Source organism: Pseudophryne corroboree, chromosome 3 (genome assembly GCF_028390025.1).
Source record: "Pseudophryne corroboree isolate aPseCor3 chromosome 3, aPseCor3.hap2, whole genome shotgun sequence".
Lineage (NCBI taxonomy): Eukaryota > Metazoa > Chordata > Amphibia > Anura > Myobatrachidae > Pseudophryne > Pseudophryne corroboree.
The window spans coordinates 632,004,774-632,028,256 of NC_086446.1; the positions used below are offsets into that span (position 1 = coordinate 632,004,774).

The following is a 23,483-nucleotide window of genomic DNA, read 5'->3' on the forward strand; positions in this document are numbered from 1 at the left end:
GCCATTTTCACACGTGCATTGAGATTGATAGGGAGAGGACGTGGCTGGCGTCCTCTCCATTTAGATTATAAGAGAGAGAGATTTACTGGAGCTTAGGACTAGGAGGAGTACTGTAGAAGTGTAGAGAGTGCAGAGAGTTTACTAGTGAGTGACCACCAGACAGTGCAGTTTATTTAATATATCCGTTCTCTGCCTGAAAAAAGCGATACACACAGTGACTCAGTCACATACCATATCTGTGTGCACTGCTCAGGCTCAGCCCAGTGTGCTGCATCATCTATATATATTATATATCTGTCTGACTGCTCAGCTCACACAGCTTATAATTGTGGGGGAGACTGGGGAGCACTGCAGTGCCAGTTATAGGTTATAGCAGGAGCCAGGAGTACATAATATTATATAGTGAGTGACCACCAGACAGTGCAGTTTATTTAATATATCCGTTCTCTGCCTGAAAAAAGCGATACACACAGTGACTCAGTCACATACCATATCTGTGTGCACTGCTCAGGCTCAGCCCAGTGTGCTGCATCATCTATATATATTATATATCTGTCTGACTGCTCAGCTCACACAGCTTATAATTGTGGGGGAGACTGGGGAGCACTGCAGTGCCAGTTATAGGTTATAGCAGGAGCCAGGAGTACATAATATTATATTAAAATTAAACAGTGCACACTTTTGCTGCAGGAGTGCCACTGCCAGTGTGACTGACCAGTGACCTGACCACACTGACCACCAGTATAGTTAGTAGTATACTTATATTGTGATTGCCTGAAAAAGTTAAACACTCGTCGTGTGACTTCACTTGTGTGTTGTTGTTTTTTTTATTCTATAAAAATAAAACTCATTCTGCTGACAGACAGTGTCCAGCAGGTCCGTCATTATATAATATATAATATATACCTGTCCGGCTGCAGTAGTGATATATATATATTTTTTATATCATTTATCATCCAGTCGCAGCAGACACAGTACGGTAGTTCATGGCTGTGGCTACCTCTGTGTCTGCACTCGGCAGGCAGTCCGTCCATAATTGTATACCACCTAACCGTGGTTTTTTTTTCTTCTTTATACATACATACTACTACGACATCTCTTTATCAACCAGTCTATATTAGCAGCAGACACAGTACAGTACGGTAGTTCACGGCTGTGGCTACCTCTGTGTCTGCACTCGGCAGGCAGTCCGTCCATAATTGTATACCACCTAACCGTGGTTTTTTTTTCTTTCTTCTTTATACATACATAGTTACATAGACATCTCTTTATCAACCAGTCTATATTAGCAGCAGACACAGTACAGTACGGTAGTTCACGGCTGTGGCTACCTCTGTGTCTGCACTCGGCAGGCAGTCCGTCCATAATTGTATACCACCTAACCGTGGTTTTTTTTTCTTTCTTCTTTATACATACATAGTTACATAGACATCTCTTTATCAACCAGTCTATATTAGCAGCAGACACAGTACAGTACGGTAGTTCACGGCTGTGGCTACCTCTGTGTCTGCACTCGGCAGGCAGTCCGTCCATAATTGTATACCACCTAACCGTGGTTTTTTTTTTTTTCTTCTTTATACATACATACTACTACGACATCTCTTTATCAACCAGTCTATATTATTAGCAGCAGACACAGTACAGTACGGTAGTTCACGGCTGTGGCTACCTCTGTGTCTGCACTCGGCAGGCAGTCCGTCCATAATTGTATACCACCTAACCGTGGTTTTTTTTTCTTTCTTCTTTATACATACATAGTTACATAGACATCTCTTTATCAACCAGTCTATATTAGCAGCAGACACAGTACAGTACGGTAGTTCACGGCTGTGGCTACCTCTGTGTCTGCACTCGGCAGGCAGTCCATAATTGTATACTAGTATCCATCTCCATTGTTTACCTGAGGTGCCTTTTAGTTGTGCCTATTAAAATATGGAGAACAAAAATGTTGAGGTTCCAAAATTAGGGAAAGATCAAGATCCACTTCCACCTCGTGCTGAAGCTGCTGCCACTAGTCATGGCCGAGACGATGAAATGCCAGCAACGTCGTCTGCCAAGGCCGATGCCCAATGTCATAGTACAGAGCATGTCAAATCCAAAACACCAAATATCAGTAAAAAAAGGACTCCAAAACCTAAAATAAAATTGTCGGAGGAGAAGCGTAAACTTGCCAATATGCCATTTACCACACGGAGTGGCAAGGAACGGCTGAGGCCCTGGCCTATGTTCATGGCTAGTGGTTCAGCTTCACATGAGGATGGAAGCACTCAGCCTCTCGCTAGAAAACTGAAAAGACTCAAGCTGGCAAAAGCACCGCAAAGAACTGTGCGTTCTTCGAAATCCCAAATCCACAAGGAGAGTCCAATTGTGTCGGTTGCGATGCCTGACCTTCCCAACACTGGACGTGAAGAGCATGCGCCTTCCACCATTTGCACGCCCCCTGCAAGTGCTGGAAGGAGCACCCGCAGTCCAGTTCCTGATAGTCAGATTGAAGATGAAGATGTTGAAGTACACCAGGATGAGGAGGATATGGGTGTTGCTGGCGCTGGGGAGGAAATTGACCAGGAGGATTCTGATGGTGAGGTGGTTTGTTTAAGTCAGGCACCCGGGGAGACACCTGTTGTCCGTGGGAGGAATATGGCCGTTGACATGCCTGGTGAAAATACCAAAAAAATCAGCTCTTCAGTGTGGAGGTATTTCAACAGAAAAGCGGACAACAGGTGTCAAGCCGTGTGTTGCCTTTGTCAAGCTGTAATAAGTAGGGGTAAGGACATTAACCACCTCGGAACATCCTCCCTTATACGTCACCTGCAGCGCATTCATAATAAGTCAGTGACAAGTTCAAAAACTTTGGGCGACAGCGGAAGCAGTCCACTGACCAGTAAATCCCTTCCTCTTGTAACCAAGCTCACGCAAACCACCCCACCAACTCCCTCAGTGTCAATTTCCTCCTTCCCCAGGAATGCCAATAGTCCTGCAGGCCATGTCACTGGCAATTCTGACGAGTCCTCTCCTGACTGGGATTCCTCCGATGCATCCTTGCGTGTAACGCCTACTGCTGCTGGCGCTGCTGTTGTTGCTGCTGGGAGTCGATGGTCATCCCAGAGGGGAAGTCGTAAGCCCACTTGTACTACTTCCAGTAAGCAATTGACTGTCCAACAGTCCTTTGCGAGGAAGATGAAATATCACAGCAGTCATCCTGCTGCAAAGCGGATAACTGAGGCCTTGACAACTATGTTGGTGTTAGACGTGCGTCCGGTATCCGCCGTTAGTTCACAGGGAACTAGACAATTTATTGAGGCAGTGTGCCCCCGTTACCAAATACCATCTAGGTTCCACTTCTCTAGGCAGGCGATACCGAGAATGTACACGGACGTCAGAAAAAGACTCACCAGTGTCCTAAAAAATGCAGTTGTACCCAATGTCCACTTAACCACGGACATGTGGACAAGTGGAGCAGGGCAGGGTCAGGACTATATGACTGTGACAGCCCACTGGGTAGATGTATGGACTCCCGCCGCAAGAACAGCAGCGGCGGCACCAGTAGCAGCATCTCGCAAACGCCAACTCTTTCCTAGGCAGGCTACGCTTTGTATCACCGCTTTCCAGAATACGCACACAGCTGAAAACCTCTTACGGCAACTGAGGAAGATCATCGCGGAATGGCTTACCCCAATTGGACTCTCCTGTGGATTTGTGGCATCGGACAACGCCAGCAATATTGTGTGTGCATTAAATATGGGCAAATTCCAGCACGTCCCATGTTTTGCACATACCTTGAATTTGGTGGTGCAGAATTTTTTAAAAAACGACAGGGGCGTGCAAGAGATGCTGTCGGTGGCCAGAAGAATTGCGGGACACTTTCGGCGTACAGGCACCACGTACAGAAGACTGGAGCACCACCAAAAACTACTGAACCTGCCCTGCCATCATCTGAAGCAAGAAGTGGTAACGAGGTGGAATTCAACCCTCTATATGCTTCAGAGGTTGGAGGAGCAGCAAAAGGCCATTCAAGCCTATACAATTGAGCACGATATAGTAGGTGGAATGCACCTGTCTCAAGCGCAGTGGAGAATGATTTCAACGTTGTGCAAGGTTCTGATGCCCTTTGAACTTGCCACACGTGAAGTCAGTTCAGACACTGCCAGCCTGAGTCAGGTCATTCCCCTCATCAGGCTTTTGCAGAAGAAGCTGGAGACATTGAAGGAGGAGCTAACACGGAGCGATTCCGCTAGGCATGTGGGACTTGTGGATGGAGCCCTTAATTCGCTTAACAAGGATTCACGGGTGGTCAATCTGTTGAAATCAGAGCACTACATTTTGGCCACCGTGCTCGATCCTAGATTTAAAGCCTACCTTGGATCTCTCTTTCCGGCAGACACAAGTCTGCTGGGGTTGAAAGACCTGCTGGTGACAAAATTGTCAAGTCAAGCGGAACGCGACCTGTCAACATCTCCTCCTTCACATTCTCCCGCAACTGGGGGTGCGAGGAAAAGGCTCAGAATTCCGAGCCCACCCGCTGGCGGTGATGCAGGGCAGTCTGGAGCGACTGCTGATGCTGACATCTGGTCCGGACTGAAGGACCTGACAACGATTACGGACATGTCGTCTACTGTCACTGCATATGATTCTCTCAACATTGATAGAATGGTGGAGGATTATATGAGTGACCGCATCCAAGTAGGCACGTCACACAGTCCATACTTATACTGGCAGGAAAAAGAGGCAATTTGGAGGCCCTTGCACAAACTGGCTTTATTCTACCTAAGTTGCCCTCCCACAAGTGTGTACTCCGAAAGAGTGTTTAGTGCCGCCGCTCACCTTGTCAGCAATCGGCGTACGAGGTTACATCCAGAAAATGTGGAGAAGATGATGTTCATTAAAATGAATTATAATCAATTCCTCCGCGGAGACATTGACCAGCAGCAATTGCCTCCACAAAGTACACAGGGAGCTGAGATGGTGGATTCCAGTGGGGACGAATTGATAATCTGTGAGGAGGGGGATGTACACGGTGATATATCGGAGGGTGATGATGAGGTGGACATCTTGCCTCTGTAGAGCCAGTTTGTGCAAGGAGAGATTAATTGCTTCTTTTTTTGGGGGGGTCCAAACCAACCCGTCATATCAGTCACAGTCGTGTGGCAGACCCTGTCACTGAAATGATGGGTTGGTTAAAGTGTGCATGTCCTGTTTTGTTTATACAACATAAGGGTGGGTGGGAGGGCCCAAGGACAATTCCATCTTGCACCTCTTTTTTCTTTTCTTTTTCTTTGCATCATGTGCTGATTGGGGAGGGTTTTTTGGAAGGGACATCCTGCGTGACACTGTAGTGCCACTCCTAAATGGGCCCGGTGTTTGTGTCGGCCACTAGGGTCGCTAATCTTACTCACACAGTCAGCTACCTCATTGCGCCTCTTTTTTTCTTTGCGTCATGTGCTGTTTGGGGAGGGTTTTTTGGAAGGGACATCCTGCGTGACACTGCAGTGCCACTCCTAGATGGGCCCGGTGTTTGTGTCGGCCACTAGGGTCGCTAATCTTACTCACACAGCTACCTCATTGCGCCTCTTTTTTTCTTTGCGTCATGTGCTGTTTGGGGAGGGTTTTTTGGAAGGGCCATCCTGCGTGACACTGCAGTGCCACTCCTAGATGGGCCCGGTGTTTGTGTCGGCCACTAGGGTCGCTAATCTTACTCACACAGCTACCTCATTGCGCCTCTTTTTTTCTTTGCGTCATGTGCTGTTTGGGGAGGGTTTTTTGGAAGGGACATCCTGCGTGACACTGCAGTGCCACTCCTAGATGGGCCCGGTGTTTGTGTCGGCCACTAGGGTCGCTTATCTTACTCACACAGCGACCTCGGTGCAAATTTTAGGACTAAAAATAATATTGTGAGGTGTGAGGTATTCAGAATAGACTGAAAATGAGTGTAAATTATGGTTTTTGAGGTTAATAATACTTTGGGATCAAAATGACCCCCAAATTCTATGATTTAAGCTGTTTTTTAGTGTTTTTTGAAAAAAACACCCGAATCCAAAACACACCCGAATCCGACAAAAAAAATTCGGTGAGGTTTTGCCAAAACGCGTTCGAACCCAAAACACGGCCGCGGAACCGAACCCAAAACCAAAACACAAAACCCGAAAAATTTCAGGCGCTCATCTCTAATATGTGAAACCTCTTACATTGTATTTACAATGTACAGTATTTGCATTGTATGCATCACAACAGAATGCAAGCTATCGTTCTCAGTTACTGGTTTTCTGCAAATGGAGGCATTAAGCAGTCTCTAATTTGTACATTACTGTAACAGAAAGCTACACATATCTTATGTTTTTAGTGTGTCTAGTATAAAAGTGGGTCATTCTGGGCAAGTGATTGGGCAGGATCCACAGAAAGCGCTGTTACACACACTGTCATTCTTCTGTCCAGGTGTACACCAGTACAACCACGCAGCCTGTAAAGTGCCTAAAGACAGATCTTCACGGAACAGGACAAGCAACATCATCTATAGATCCTCATTTCTTGTAACCATTTACTATAAAAATGAAATAAATGCTTCCCCTTTAAGTTGGGCTTTGAAATGACCCTTTAGTAAACTACAGCCAGATTAGTCAACTTAAAACTTGGTCCAAATCTTTGTCAGTGAGCAGCCCAGCTTCCTCTCTCTTCCCAGTTCCCGAACACGCATTTTAGCTCCCACCCGCTGTGTAGTGGCAGCATGTCAGCAAAGCAAAACAAGCTAGAAAAAAAAAAAGCCTAGTCAGTAAATATATTTCCTAACTTTGGAGAGCTCTCATCCAACAACAATAACATCATCACATTACCTATTAAAATCTGTACAGCCACCTAGAGGGCGACTGCGTCTTTTGGTGGTCCCTGCGACTTTGGGGGTAATTCAGATCTGATCGCTGCTGTGCGATCAGATCCGAACTGCACCGCACTGCGCCGTCGCGTCACGCGCCTGCAACGGGCATTGGCACACTGTGATGGGATGGTGCGAAAAATCCATTCGCACAGGCAATCGCAAGGAGATTGACAGGAAGAGGGCATTTGTGGGTGGCAACTGACCGTTTTCTGGGAGTGTCAGGGAAAACGCAGGCGGGATCAAGCGTTTTCAGGGAGGGTGTCTGACATCCGCACCAGCCCTGATCAGCCTGATGTAATCACAGCGGCTGAGTAACTCCTGGGCTGCGCAGAGACTGCACAAAATCAGTTTGTGCAGCTCTGCAACACATGCGAACGCACACCTGCATAGCGAAAACCCACCTCCCCTGTAGGCGACGACTATCTGATCGCAGGGCTGCAAAAATCGCTGCCCAGCGATCAGATCTGAATTACCCCCTTTATACAAATGCTGCTACAAAGCTCTTCCCTGGTGTACATTCGTGCGTATGAATGTGCAAGGACCAAGATTCCCACTACGAGTGTCTGTAGAGACTGTAATACCTCCCAGTGCATCTTTACACACCACCATCGGTCGCACCATTGAAACTTGCACCATAAGACAGACCATCTCCGTGTGTCTGTTTAGCTACTGTCCATGAATACCCGTCACTTAGCCAAGACGTTACTGAAACTATGAGTCTCAATCGCAGCAGTGCCTTTGTGTATACACAATGTGTAACGCATGCACTTTAGGAGCATTTAGGGATTTTCGCAACACACGGTAGCAAATATTTGGTATTGTGCACATCTGTGAATCAGGCTCAGACTTTGTAGTATATGTCCCCATTGAATCCATATTCCCTATAGATTGTAAACTCGTATGGGCAGGGTCCCCTCCCCTTTGGCTTCTCAACATTATTTTGCTATATGCACACTGTAATGATTTTTCTATGTGAATTTATATACTGTCTATAGTATAAATTTTTCATTGTCAGTTTTATCGCTTTGTACGGCTCTACAGACCCATTGTAGTGCCTTATAAATAAAGGATATTATTAATAATATTGATTGACAACTGCATAGAAAAGAAGTGTAATCACGATGAGTGTTTGGATAATCTCGTGTTGTAACATCATCCTCGGCATGTTAAAATACATTTCTCTAACGTCCTAGTGGATGCTTGGAACTCCGAAAGGACCATGGGGAATAGCGGGCTCCGAAGGAGGCTGGGCACTCTAGAAAGATTTATGACCACCTGGTGTGCACTGGCTCCTCCCACTATGACCCTCCTCCAAGCCTCAGTTAGATCTTGTGCCCGGCCGAGGTTGGATGCACACTAGGGGCTCTCCTGAGCCTCTAGAAAGAAAGTATAGAATTAGGTTTTTTATTTTCAGTGAGACCTGCTGGCAACAGGCTCACTGCAGCGAGGGACTAAGGGGAGAAGAAGCGAACTCGCCTGCTTGCAGCCGGATTGGGCTTCTTAGGCTACTGGACACCATTAGCTTCAGAGGGATCGACCGCAGGCCCAGTCCTTGGTGTTCGGTCCCGGAGCCGCGCCGCCGTCCCCCTTACAGAGCCAGAAGCAAGAAGAGGTCCGGAAAATCGGCGGCAGAAGACATCAGTCTTCACCAAGGTAGCGCACAGCACTTCCGCTGTGCGCCATTGCTCCTCATGCACACTTCACACTCCGGTCACTGAGGGTGCAGGGCGCTTGGGGGGGGGGGCGCCCTGAGCAGCAATAAAAACACCTTGGCTGGCAAAAATACCACAATATATAGCCCCAGAGGCTATATATGTGGTAAATACCCCTGCCAGAATCCAGAAAAAAGCGGGAGAATAGGCCGCGGAAAAGGGGCGGAGCTATCTCCCTCAGACACACTGGCGCCATTTTCTCTTCACAGTGCAGCTGGAAGAAAGCTCCCCAGGCTCTCCCCTGTAGTTTTCAGGCTCAAAGGGTTAAAAAGAGAGGGGGGGCACTAAATTTAGGCGCAATATTGTATATACAAGCAGCTATTGGGGAAAATTCACTCAGTTATAGTGTTAATCCCCACATTATATAGCGCTCTGGTGTGTGCTGGCATACTCTCTCTCTGTCTCCCCAAAGGGCTTTGTGGGGTCCTGTCCTCAGTCAGAGCATTCCCTGTGTGTGTGCGGTGTGTCGGTACAGCTGTGTCGACATGTTTGAGGAGGAGGCTTATATAGTGACGGAGCAGATGCCGATAAATGTGATGTCGCCCCCTGTGGGGCCGACACCAGAGTGGATGGTTAGGTGAAAGGTATTAACCGACAGTGTCAACTCCTTACATAAAAGGGTGGATGACGTAACAGCTGTGGGACAGCCGGCTTCTCAGCCCGCGCCTGCCCAGGCGTCTCAAAGGCCATCAGGGGCTCAAAAACGCCCGCTCAGATGTCGACACGGAGTCTGACTCCAGTGTCGTCAAGGTTGAGACATATACACAATCCACTAGGAACTTCCGTGACTTGATCCCGGCAATAAAAAATGTGTTACACATTTCTGACATTAACCTCTAAAAATGGGTTTTTATGTTTGGGGAGAAAAAGCAGGCAGTGTTTTGTTCCCCCATCAGATGAATGAATGAAGTGTGTGAGAAGCGTGGGTTCCCCATGATAAGAAACTGGTAATTTCAAAAAAGTTACTGATGGCGTACCTTTTCCCGCCAGAGGATAAGTTACGCTGGGAGATATCCCCTAGGGTGGATAAGGCGCTCACACGGTTGTCAAAATAGGTGGCACTGCCGTTTTAGGAACGGACACTTTGAAGGTACCTGTTGATAAAAAGCAGGAGGCTATCCTGAAGTCTGTTTTACACACTCAGGTACTAGACTGAAACCTGCAGAGCGTGCTGCTGCAGCGTGGTCGGTGACCCTGTCAAACATACTAGTTTGCTAACATGAGAACATATTAAAGACGTCGTCTTATATATGAGGGATGCACAGAGGGATATTTTGCCGGCTGGCATCCAAAATTAATGTAATGTCCATTCTGTCAGGAGGGTATTAGAGACCTGTCACTGGACAGGTGATGCTGACTTTAAAAGGTGCATAGAGATTCTGCCTTATAAGGGTGAGGAATTATTTGGGGATGGTCTCTGGGACCTCGTATCCGCAGCAACAGCTGGGAAGAAATATTTTTACCTCAGTTTTCCTCACAGACTAAGAAAGCACTGTATTATCAGGTACAGTCCTTTCGGCTTCAGAAAAGCAAGCGGGTCAAAGGCGCTTCCTTTCTGTACAGAGACAAGGGAAGAGGGAAAAAGCTGCACCAGTCAGCCTGTTCCCAGAATCATAATTCTTCTCTCGCTTCCTCTGAGTCCACAGCATGACGCGGGGGCTCCACAGGTGTAGCCAGGTACGGTGGGGGGCCGTCTCAAAAATTTCAGCGATCAGTGGGCTCGCTCACAGGTGGATCCCTGTTTCATTCAAGTAGTATTTCAAGGGTACAAGCTGGAATTCGAGATGTCTTCCCCCTGCCGTTTCCTCAAATATGCCTTGCCGACAACTCCCTCAAGCAGGGAGGCTGTGCTAGAGGCAATTAATAATACTTAAGGTGCCCCTACTTCAACAAGGACGGGGTTACTATTCCACACGGTTTGGGGTACCGAAACCGCATGGTTCGGTGTGACCCTTTTTTATATTTAAAATCCTTGAACACATACATAAAAAAATTCAAGTTCAAGATGGAATCGCCCAGGGCGGTTATTGCAAGCCTGGACGAGGGGGATTACATGGTATCCCGGGACATCAAGGATGCTTACCTGCATGTCCCCATTTACTAGCCTCGCCAGGAGTACCTCAGATTGTGGTACAGAATTACCATTACCAAGTCCAGACTCTGCCGTTTGGACTGTACATGGCACCGAGGGTGTTACCAAGGTAATGGCCGGAATGATGATACTCCTTCGAAAAAGGGGAGTTTTTAATGATCCCGTACTTGGACAATTTCCTTATAAGGGCGAGGTCCAAGGAGCAGTTGCTAGTCGGGGTAGCACTATTTTGGAAAGTGCTACAACAGCACGGTTGGATTCTAAACAGTCCAAAGACACAGCTGTTTCCTACGACACGTCTACTGTTCCTGGGGATGGTTCTGGACACAGACCAGAAATAAGTGTTTCTCCCGGAGGAGAAAGCCATGGAGCTGTCATCTCTAGTCAGAGACCTCCTGAAGCCAAAACAGTTATCGGTGCATCATTGCACGCGAGTCCTGGGAAAAATGATAGCTTCCTACGAAGCAATCCCATTCGGCAGGTTCCATGCAAGAACTTTTCAGGGGGACCTGTTGGACAGGTGGTCCGGATCACATCTTCAGATGCATCGGCTGATAACCCTGTCTCCAAGGACCAGGGTATCTCTACTGTAGTGGCTGCAGAGTGCCCATCTTCAAGAGGGCCGCAGGTTCGACATACAGGACTAGGTCCTAGTGACCATGGATGCCAGCCTTTGAGGCTGGGGGGCAGTCACACAGGGAAGAAGCTTCCAGGGACTTTGGTCAAGTCAGGTGACTTCCCTACATAAATATTTTGGAACTGAGGGCCATTTACAATGCCCTGAGTCAGGCAAGGCCTCTGCTTCAAAAGGCCGGTCCTGATCCAATCAGACAACATCACGGCAGTCGCCCATGTAAACCAACAGGGCGGCACAAGAAGCAGGATGGCGATGGCAGAAGCCACAAGGATTCTCCGATGGGCGGAAAATCATGTGTTAGCACTGTCAGCAGTGTTCATTCTCGGAGTGGACAACTGGGAAGCAGATCTTCTCAGCAGACACGACTTCCACCCGAGAGAGTGTGGACTTCATCCAGAAGTCTTCCAAAGGATTGTACACCATTGGGAAAGGCCACAGGTGGACATGAAGGCGTCCCGCCTCAACAAAAAGCTATAAAAGATATTGCGCCAGGTCAAGGGACCTTCAGGCGATAGCTGTGGACGCTCTGGTAACACCGTGGGTGTACCAGTCGGTTTATGTGTTCCCCCCTCTGCCTCTCATACCAAAGGTACTGAGAATAATAAGAAGGCGAGGAGTAAGAACGATACTCGTGGTTCCGGATTGGCCAAGAAGAGCCTGGTACCCAGAACTTCAAGAAATTATATCAGAGGACCCATGGCCTCTGCCGCTCAGACAGGACCTGCTGCAGCAGGGGCCCTGTCTGTTCCAAGACTTACCGCGGCTACGTTTTGATGGCATGGCGGTTGAACGCCGGATCCTAAAGGAAAAGGGCATTCCGGAGGAAGTCATTCCTACGCTGATTCAAGCCAGGAAAGATGTAACTGCAAAACATTATCACCGCATATGGCGGAAATATGTTGCTTGGTGTGAGGCCACAAAAGGCCCCACCTGAGGAATTTCAACTAGGTCGATTTCTGCATTTCCTACAAGCAGGAGTGTCTATGGGCCTAAAATTAGACTCCATTAAGATACAGATCTCGGCTCTGTCGATTTTCTTCCAGAAAGAATTAACTTCAGTACCTGAAGTTCAGACATTGTAAAAGGAGTGCTGCATATTCAGCCCCCGGTTGTGCCTCCAGTGGCACCTTGGGATCTCAACGTGGTGTTGAGTTTCTTAAAATCACATTGGTTTGAACCACTAAAAACCGTGGATCTAAAATATCTCACGCGGAAAGTGGTCATGTTATTGACCTTGGCTTCGGCCAGGCGTGTATCAGAATTGGCGGCTTTGTCATATAAAAGTCCTTATCTGATTTTCCATATGGAGAGGGCAGAATTGAGGACTCGTCCCCAGTTTCTCCCTAAGGTGGTATCAGTTTTTCACTTGAACCAACCTATTGTGGTGCCTGCGGCTACTAGGGACTTGGAGGATTCCAAGTTACTGGACGTAGTCAGGGCCTTGAAAAATTATGTTTCCAGGACGGCTAGAGTCAAGAAAATTGACTCGCTATTTATCCTGTATGCACCCAACAGACTGGGTGCTCCTGCTTCTAAGCAGACTATCGCTCGCTGGATCTGTGACACGATTCAGCAGGCGCATTCTGCGGCTGGACTGCCGCATCCTAAATCAGTAAAAGCCCATTCCACAGGGAAGGTGGGCTCATCTTGGGCGGCTGCCCGAGAGGTCTCGGCTTTACAACTTTGCCGAGCTGTTACTTGGTCAGGGGCAAACACGTTTGCTAAATTCTACAAATTTGATACCCTGGCTGAGGAGGACCTGGAGTTCTCTCATTCGGTGCTGCAGAGTCATCCGCACTCTCCCGCCCGTTTGGGAGCTTTGGTATAATCCCCATGGTCCTTTCGGAGTTCCCAGCATCCACTAGGTCGTTAGAGAAAATAAGATTTTACTCACCGGTAAATCTATTTCTCGTAGTCCGTAGTGGATGCTGGGCGCCCATCCCAAGTGCGGATTGTCTGCAATACTGGTAAATAGTTATTGCTAACTAAAGGGTTATTGTTGAGCCATCTGTTGAGAGGCTCAGTTGTTTACATACTGTCAAACTGGATATAGTATCACGAGTTGTACGGTGTGATTGGTGTGGCTGGTATGAGTCTTACCCGGGATTCAAAATCCTTCCTTATTATGTCAGCTCGTCCGGGCACAGTGTCCTAACTGAGGCTTGGAGGAGGGTCATAGTGGGAGGAGCCAGTGCACACCAGGTGGTCATAAATCTTTCTAGAGTGCCCAGCCTCCTTCGGAGCCCGCTATTCCCCATGGTCCTTTCGGAGTTCCCAGCATCCACTACGGACTACGAGAAATAGATTTACCGGTGAGTAAAATCTTATTTTTGCAAAGCTAATACAAATATCTGTGAAATGTGCAATTAGAGAGGAATAGTAACTGCAGGAAAATACGGGATCCGGTCTGAAGATCGACAGTGTCTAGGTCGACAATGTTTAGGTCGACCACTATAGGTCGACAGTCACAAGATCGACATGGATGGAAGGTCGACAGGGTTTCTAGGTCGACATGTGCTAGGTCGACAGGTCTAAAGGTCGACATGAGTTTTTCACATTTTTTTTTTTTATTATTATTTTTTCATACTTAACGATCCACGTGGACTACGATTGGAACGGTAAAGTGTGCCGAGCGAAGCGAAGGCACCATGCCCGAAGCATGGCGAGCGAAGCGAGCCATGCGAGGGGACGCGGTGCACTAATTTGGGATCCCGGTCACTTTCCGAAGAAAACGACACCAAAAAAAAAAAAAAAAATCCTCATGTCGACCTTTAGACCTGTCGACCTAGCACATGTCGACCTAGAAACCCTGTCGACCTTCCATCCATGTCGACCTAGTGACTGTCGACCTATAGTGGTCGACCTAAACATTGTCGACCTAGATACTGTCGATAAAACGAACCACACCCGGAAAATACTGTAAGGGGCCGTTTGTGTCTGAAAAAGCTGCTAGTGAAATTAATTTGCCATTATCTTTTGTTTGAGCATTAGACGGTGACCCATATGCTACTTCCTTTTACTAATGCATTAAATCCCGTGATTCCTATCCAGCACACACTAGTAATCTGACTAGACCAGAGGACATTGGGTTCTACCTCCAGGTTCCATGCAAGGTAAACGTGATTGGTATAGATATCCCAGTGCAGATAGATATCCCAGTGCAGAATGCCGACAGCAGCATCTCAGCGATCAGAATCCCAACAGATCTCTGTAACTATTTTAAACCATAACCGTCCCCTCCCACAGCCTATACTTAACCCACCCACCCCTTCCCCCGTAGTCTAACCCTTCCCCTAGTGTCTAACCCTAATCCAAGTACTTACCATCGGGATCCGTCAGTATTCAGAATGTTGGGATGCAGCTGTCAAGATTCCGACCGCCGGGATACTGAACGCATCCCTGGAAAACAAGTAACATAACTGAACATCTCTTCCACCTTTAAGAACATACACTCACCTACTTCTCCAGCACTTGTTTAGTGACATTATCCTACCCTGGGACCAGCTTCCTCTGCACTATGGGAATGCATGCAAAAATGTACCTCCACAAGGTAGGACCTGATCTGCAAAGCATTGCATAGGCCCACCCCCACTTACACTACTTCTGTCGGTTGAGGCTATGACTTGAAAATTCCAGAGTGGTTACTGACCCTGGTATAGATAATGTCCGTTTGTTGACAGAATAATGGCATTTCTTCAACTCCGCATGCAGAGTTCTCTATGAAGAAACTCTATTTCCCACATAAAGATGTAAAACATCTACATGTATAAGAAATATGCATGTGTTCTGGCAAGTGTTACAATTAGGAGTACTTCAGCTATGTGACTCGGAATGTACACTAGCCTTCCTTACACTTCCAGGCCTGGAGCTTGCAGCAGCTAAAATTCACTCTATCTTACCCTAGAGGACATTATTTGCTCATGGCATAGGAGAAATTACTTTGGGTAATACTGAGGCAATATTCAATGCTATGAACACTACTTAAAAAGTGCTTTCTGCAACTATTGTGCAGTACAGTATTTGTGTCTATCTTATCTATTTAGAAATATAGTACTCTATATATTCATTTAAACACGTGGCTAGTGGGAAGAGGCTTACCCTTTTGCAGTAAATGGAACTTTTACTATGTACAACACATCAGTGATCTACAGTACAACATACAAGGAAAATATGGGGATATGTGAAACCTTAATGTAAGATTAGCTACAATCTGGAATAATCCCAAATTTAGACAAAAAAAAACAATCATTTGCAGATAATTAGTGTACATAAGGAGATCAGCAGAATTCTGTCTCAACTTCTACATAAAAGATAGTTACATAATTTGCAAAGAATATCAAGGCTGATAGCTTTCAATTCTTGAATCTGAAACAACATTCCACAATGTTTTTAAGCAAAATCATGAAAATATAGTTACAGTATAATAACCAGCATGATGTGGAAGTATTTGATCAGGTACCTAATGGTCTACTCCAGTGTAGATCAGCAGAAGGCCTTGATAGCCTTATATTGCCTCCACTTCTTCCTGCTTTATGCCCTGTCGAGTAATTTCTCTACATTATGCCCCAGTGGCTTTAGCCTGTATTCTTTGTGCTCTTATTTTTTAGTAATATTTTGGTTAGTGGGTGAAGTTCAGGGGAGTCATTAAAGAGATAATAGGACTAAACGTGAACTTATTCATTGGCCTGAATTGCCAACTTCCACATCACATGACCTCCTCCAGGGTCTGTTACTCACCTGAGATTAGAGAAGAGACTAGTAGACTGCAGTTGCTGGGGGGGAAGGGGGAGGGGTGATGTATTAAAGATTGTAAAGTGAAGTACCAATCAGTCTGCATCTAATTGCCATGTTACTGGCTGTGTTTAAAAGATGATTGAATTGGTTGGTATTTTATCTCTTTTCTCTTTTGGTAGTATATTTACTAAGCTTCGGAGAGAAATAAAGTGGAGAAAGTTAGAGTACTTGCCGATTAGCTCCTAACTGCCATGTTACAGGCTGTGTTTGAAAAATGTCAAGAGCTGGTTGGTTGGTACTTTATCTCTATCCACTTTGTCTCTCTCTAAAGGGCCCCATACACTACAACGATCTCATGTCGGAGGTGATCGCAGGCGATCACCCCGGCAGCCTCCCGGGGGGCATGATCGGCCAAGATACATCGTATGCTTCCCATTTGCGTACGATATATCTTGTCGATCCTGGGCGATCCCAAGCCATGCCCCCAGGTCGGACCAGATTGAATGTGCAGCACATTCAATCTGGAGGATCCGATCCGATGCTCACGGGAACGCGCATCGGATCGAATCGGTTCGGGAACACCTCTAAAATGCCCGATTTCAGCCAATATATCGGGCCAAATGCCCGAATTGGGCTGAAATCGGGCATTATCGCTCTAGTGTATGGGGCCCTTTAGGCTTAGTAAATAGATACATCACCCCCCTGGTATCCCTCCTTCCTTTGTGGGACAGAGCTGCTTGATTCTTTCTTAATTGATTAAAACAAGGTAAGCGTTGTTTAGGCACCCTTATGCACTAGTTCGCTGTCCAACAAACATAACCGGACGACAGATGGATAGCATTTCTGCAGAATTACGTCTGTGTCAGCCGTACAGCTAATGTCCAAACCATGGAGGAAAATCTGGTCTCCCAGAAGTTACAGTTGAATGTCAGATTTGTTTGTTACATCTTGTAACATTTATTTATCTGACAATAAAATGTCAGCTGATAACATAGCTCCCCTGCCCTCAAAGGGGTACACAGAGAAGGCTAGCACTGCCAGATCATCCTTTCAATAAGAGATGCATACGAATTACACAGATTCTGTTGATGGTTGACTTTAATCGAGATCAGTATGAGATCCCGGTGGTTGGGATCCTAGCGGTCAGGAGTCAGGAATCTGACTCCAGGATCCCGGCGGCGAGCATTGCATGGCCCCTCGTGGGCTCGCTGTGCTTGCCACGCTTCGGGCTCTTTGGTCACCACTGGGTTCTATTCCCCTTCAGGTGGTGGCATGGGCCACCACCCAAGTGGGGAAACCAGCCGACTGCTTCAGATGGTGTCGGGATTCCGGCGTAGGTATGTTGACCGCCAGAATCCCGTACGGCAGTCAATTGTCTGCCTTCCATTTTTTTCAGCCACAGAACCCGTGTAACTCATATATGTTTTATTAAAAGTATGATCTGGCAACCCGCTGACTAGGCATACCTTCACCAAAATGTGCACATGGTCGGGAGGACAGTGGTTGTATTGGGGGCCCTTCATGTTATGATTTAGCTTTTATAAATGTTGGAAAATGTGTGATTTGTTGTTATAATGGGCTGCACATGTGGCCCTTGAATGGTGAAAAGTTTTCCATCACTAGTTTGCATTAAATGGCAGTATACCACTGAGAGCAAATTCATATTAGTTACATTACAATTACATGATATGTACACTGTACGTATGCAAACCTCTTCTATGTGATAATGCATCTCTTTATACAAATGACAAGAATGCCGTTTCCTATAATCTAATGTGTGTAATAAATTACTGTATGGAGTGAATTATTCCTTAGAGTACACAAACTGAATGAACGCTGAGGTGATAGCACCAGAATTCACAAGCTATGAGCAATCACATAAATATGTATAATGATATTATATATAGGGACGTGGTCAGGATCCCAGCAGTCGGAAACACGACAGTCAGAATACCAACAGCGTATCCCGATGGTCAGAATACCTGGGGCAAGTACAGGGGTTAGGCTCTAAGGGGATGATTAGGATTAGGCTGCGGACAAGGACAGGGTGCGGTTAGGGTGCGGATGCGAGGTCAGGGGGGTGGTTAGGGTTAGGCTGCAGGTGGGGATGGGAGGGGTGAGTTACAGATAGGAATAGGGGTAGGGTTAAAATACTTACCGGGATCTATCAAGATTTTGACCGTATGGATGCTGCTGATGGCATCCTGGCCATTGGGATTCTCACCCATTATATACTAGAGTATATTTACATATTAGGTGTTATATGCACTAATTATCAGTGGACCTGATGAAACTTCATACAGAAACATGGCTCATCTCATTTCTGTGTCTCCTTCTAGAACTGCCTATACATTGCATAACTGAGTAAGAACATTGTTGAAATTCTATAATACATACTAATAATAATTAGTAACATATGGAGAATATTTGCACGTAAACATGTGTGCTGTACAGGGTCCGACTGTAATAGATCACAAGTCTATTTTATAATAGTGGAAGACAAAGCCTCCAGCAATACATTGCTGCCAAGTGACACTGAAGCAGATATGATTTCTCTTGATGGTTTGAAATGACTTTGTCATACAGAGGCCATATGTTCTTTCTATTTGAGGTCCTGCGTAAAAGAAGAGTATGTTCTTCTATAGTCTGTTGCCTAATTTAATATTTGCCACTAGGTGGCAGCAGCAGCTAAATTAAGAACAGATGGCTGGTAAGCATTTGGTGTCCTTTCTAGTCTCGTATGTTTCGGTGCAAGAAAATTACATCAACAAGGTGACATCTTCAAGTGCTATGTATGGTTTTAGAAATGTCATAGTGTACGCAGTTGTTTGTTTTTGTGTTGCATTTATGGCGTCTATGATGTTGAAATGAAAAACAAGAGCACCCATATGACCCGAGGTTTGCTGAGGTCATATAATCTACCCCATACTTTTATTTGGGACAAGGTAAACAGTTATAATATCCTACTAATAATTGTGACCAGTTATTCAGCAGGTTGCAAGTGTCTTTCTGCCCACTCTTCCTCACCAGGCTGATAACTGTATGCTACTGTGCTATGCCGCAGTGTAACAGTATGGCAGTACACCCTGTGTCGCCCGTGCCCCCTGAGTGCATTACATCACGCTGTCATGCAGAGGGACTGGGGCCGCCAGCATCGGGAAGTGCAGCTGCACAAACTGCAGGGTGTGTGCCTAGAGTATCCAAGGCATGCTTATGGCGGCACTGCCGCAGAGATACTGGCTGCAGGCTGACACCCCCAGGGCTTGCTCTCTATGCAGTGGCACCACTCGCACACCCATAGTTACGGGCCTGGGTGCACATGTCACCTAACGTGCCTCATGCACTCACATGGACGCTAGCTTGTGGTTGGGTGCTGAACTGGGCATGGTGAGTGTGATAAAATTGTGTCTTTACATGATGTGTACCGTGCACATTCTGGAATACATGCGTGCACGTATCAGCATAATGACATCATTTTTATCAGGATTTAGTTTTATAGAATAGATCCCTACTGTTAATGTGGGTTCAAAGAGCTATAAATGATGAAAGAAGTTTAGTTAGTAAAGACTTGGGTTCTGATGAAGTGGAGACATGGGAGCCTAGACTGCCTGCACAGGTTAACCCAGTGGTGTACCATGGCACTTCAGAGCCCTGGGACTGTCCTGGCCCCTACCTACTTGTACGGCAAGGAGGAGGCTAGGAGCAGGAAGCTGAGAGTTGGGGTGGCTGTTTAGGTAATTAGGTGCCTATTTAGGCAGCACACAAGGTAGAGCCTTCTGCCCTTGGCTATATCAGTCTTCTAGGTCTATTGAGAGTCCATTCTTTAAATATCCTTTTCTCCTGGTGTACTATTTAAAGTTTTTTGGTTAAAGTAAATCCACTATTTCACACTGAGGAGTTTTGTATGCTCCCATGGTCAGAGGTGAGGTTGTCTTCAGTGCTAAGCTCGGCATGTGTAGTTGCATATATACCTTCCATCAGGGGCGGATCCAGAAGAAAATGAAAGGGGGGGCACCATAATATGGGAACAGTAATAGTTATATTTACATACACCTAAGGCACGCGTGCTCCCAGATAAGGAGTGTGGTTCTCCTTTTGAAAAAAAAATAAAAAAGAAGTGTCAGTGATCGCGCGGAGCCCCAAAAAAAGTGGGTCCCACGGACCCCTCACTTTTAAAAATTGGGGTCCTATCTGTCCTTTTCTGGGTCCCATCGGAATGAAGGTTCATATTAATCTTATTAATTATTCAAATATAAAAACAGACTTGATTTGGACACTACAAAAGTATTGCGAGGGGGAGGAGGGGGTGACAATGCTGCTGGGCTGTGTAGCCAACAGGACACTCTGCCCCAGAGCTGTAACTAGACATTTCAGTGCCCTCTGGCAGAAAGTAAATTGGTGGTCCCCCTGCCATACTTCAAACCAAGGACAGTGCGCGCCGAAGGCGCGCACCAAAAATTTAGGGGTGTGGCTTCATGGGGAAAGAGCATGGCCACATAACAGTACCAATTCACATTACACCACACAGGTAGAGCACGTTATATACACATTGCACCAGGTAAAGCACGTTACACACATTGCGCCAGTTGGAACACCGTATACACATTGCGCCAGGTAGAGCACGTTACACACACTGCACCAGGTAGAGCACGTTATACACACTGCGCCAGGTAGAGCACGTTATACACACTGCGCCAGGTAGAGCACATTATACACACTGGGCCAGGTAGAACACGTTACACACACTGCGCCAGGTAGAACACGTTACACACACTGCGCCAGGTAGAGCACGTTACACACACTGCGCCAGGTAGAGCACGTTATACACACTGCACCAGGTAAAGCACATTATACACACTGCGCCAGGTAGAGCACGTTATACACACTGCGCCAGGTAGAGCACGTTACACACACTGCGCCAGGTAGAACATGTTACACACACTGCGCCAGGTAGAACACATTATACACACTGCGCCAGTTAGAGCAAGTTACACACACTGCGCCAGGTAGAACACGTTACACACACTGCGCCAGGTAGAACACGTTATACAGACAGAGCCAGGTAGAACACGTTATACAGATTGCGCCAGTTACAACACGTTATACACACTGCACCAGGTAGAGCACGCTATACAGATTGCGCCAGGTAGAGCACGTTATACACAATGCGCCAGGTAGAGCACGTTACACACACTGCACCAGGTAGAGCACGTTATACAGATTGCGCCAGCTAGAACACGTTATATAGATTGCGCCAGGTAGAACACGTTATATAGATTGCGCCAGGTAGAACACGTTATATAGATTGCGCCAGGTAGAACACGTTATACACACTGCACCAGGTAGAACACGTTACACACATTGCACCAGTTAGTGTTCTATACACATTGCGCCAGGTAGAGCATGTTATACACGTTTTATATGGTACTAGGGAGTAGCGAGCGACAGAGGTAGCAGGGAGAAGGGACAGAGAGAGGCACCAGGGAATAGGGACAGAGGTAGCAGGGACAGAGATAGGCACCAGGGAATAGGGACAGAGAGAGCAAGGAGTAGGGACAGAGGCACCAGGGGGTAAGGACAGAGAGAGGCACCAGGGGGTAGGGACAAAGGTAGCAAGGAGTAGGGACAGAGGCACCAGGGGGTAGGGACAGAGGCACCAGGGGGTAGGGACGGAGCCGGCACCAGGGGGTAGGGACGGAGTCGGCACCAGGGGGTAGGGACGGAGTCGGCACCAGGGGGAAGGGACGGAGGCAGCAGGGGGAAGGGACGGAGGCAGCAGGGGGAAGGGACGGAGGCAGCAGGGGGTAGGGACGGAGGCAGCAGGGGGTAGGGACGGAGGCAGCAGGGGGTAGGGACGGAGGCACCAGGGGGTAGGGACAGAGGCACCAGGGGGTAGGGACAGAGGCACCAGGGGGTAGGGACAGAAGCACCAGGGGGTAGGGACAGAAGCACCAGGGGGTAGGGACAGAGGCACCAGTAGGTAGGGACAGAGGCACCAGTGGGTAGGGACAGAGGCACCAGGGGGTAGGGACAGAGGCACCAGGGGGTAGGGACAGAGAGGCAGGAGAGAGTGCAGCCAGAAACCCCACCAAATAACTCCCTCCAGGGACCAGGCCCCCACCGTTTACCATGGACACTGTGAGCAGCAGCGCTGTCAGGCCGGGGGGTATAGTCCGATCCGTATGAGGCCACAATGCCGCCAGCATGGAGTCACAGGATGCGGCCAGGGGGGAGCGGAAAACGCGGAGGGGGCGGCCGCATGGTTGAGGAGGGAGAAGAGAGGAATCAGCGGGGAGTGCGGCGGCATCCAGCCGGGGGACCAGGGACCGAACTGCCCCCACCTCAGGTACAGCAGCGGAGTACATCGTGGGGGGGAGAGCATGCGGAGCAAAGGAGGAGGGGAGGGCGGGAGATCACACTCTTCATGGTCTCCGCCTCTTCCAAGTTCCTCCCTCCGTTCCGTCCCTCCCACCGGACTGATTGACAGGACAGGACAGCGCTGCGGCTCACAGCGCGTCCTGAGTGAGTCGGGACCCGGCGTTTTTTTATGTTTTGTGTCCCCAGATTCCTGGGTAACGACAGGGGGGGCACGGGCCCGAGTGCCCCCCCCCCTGGATCTGCCAATGCCTTCCATTGCCTCAAAATATGAAATGTGGTTTAATTAAAATCCTCAGAAAACTACTTAATACATGCGTGCAGCGTCTATTCACGGGAGAGAGAGAGAGACTGGGGGCATGTCCAGCCACCTAATTTCAGACGTGCTCTGCAGTCATACACAGACGTCCTGTTGACAACAAGAAAAAAGTTGGGAGTTATGTAGTGTGGCACTCACCTGCTCCATCCGTTCTCACCTTCAGGACGCTGGAAATCTAGCAGCTAGTCCTAGAACGCAGGCCTGACGACTTTAGGAAGAAAAAGGGACATTAGGACCAGACACTACCAACCAGTTGCCTTAGTGGATATACTGATTAAAAAAACAACGTTAAATAAACACCCCAAGCAAAATATATATTAGTGTCTTTCAATTGTGTGACAAGAGCATGATAATACACCAGTTCATGACAATTAAGAGAGTGTCACACACTGTAATGTTACACGTGTTGTACTATCTGCCTCAACTTAGTGCTCTGCTCAGGGCCAGCTCCAGGCCTACTCGCACCTTGAGCAAGCACCTTGAGCAAGAAAAATTTGAAGGACACCCCCCCAAATCCCCCCCCCCCGACGCTCCTGGAAAAGTGGGCGTGGCCTTGCAACTTCAAACTATAAATAAATATATTTTCACACCCCCTCTGCACACACAATTAACAGCCACAGTAGTGTTACTTACACATAATGTCTCCAGTATAGTGTCAGATACACATAATGACCCCAGTAGTACAGTGCCAGATACACATGATATGCCTCTCAGCAGTGCCAGTTAGACAAGATATGCTCCACAGCAGT

At 47.4% G+C, this 23,483-nt stretch overlaps 1 protein-coding gene and 1 long non-coding RNA gene across 4 annotated transcripts in view; one reads left to right on the forward strand and one right to left on the reverse strand.

Moving 5' to 3' along the window:
• The window catches only part of LOC135058104 (uncharacterized), an 81,826-nt gene extending 58,879 nt beyond the window's left edge, over positions 1-22,947 (reverse strand). For both annotated transcript variants that reach the window (XR_010244604.1, XR_010244603.1), the window contains exons 1-2: positions 22,873-22,947; positions 14,630-14,705 (exon numbers count right to left, since the gene is read on the reverse strand). This is a non-coding gene — a long non-coding RNA (uncharacterized LOC135058104). The remainder of the gene's footprint in view (positions 1-14,629; positions 14,706-22,872) is intronic.
• Positions 1-23,483, forward strand: part of PRKG1 (protein kinase cGMP-dependent 1) — a 1,872,748-nt gene that overhangs the window by 82,106 nt on the left and 1,767,159 nt on the right. The window lies entirely within an intron of this gene.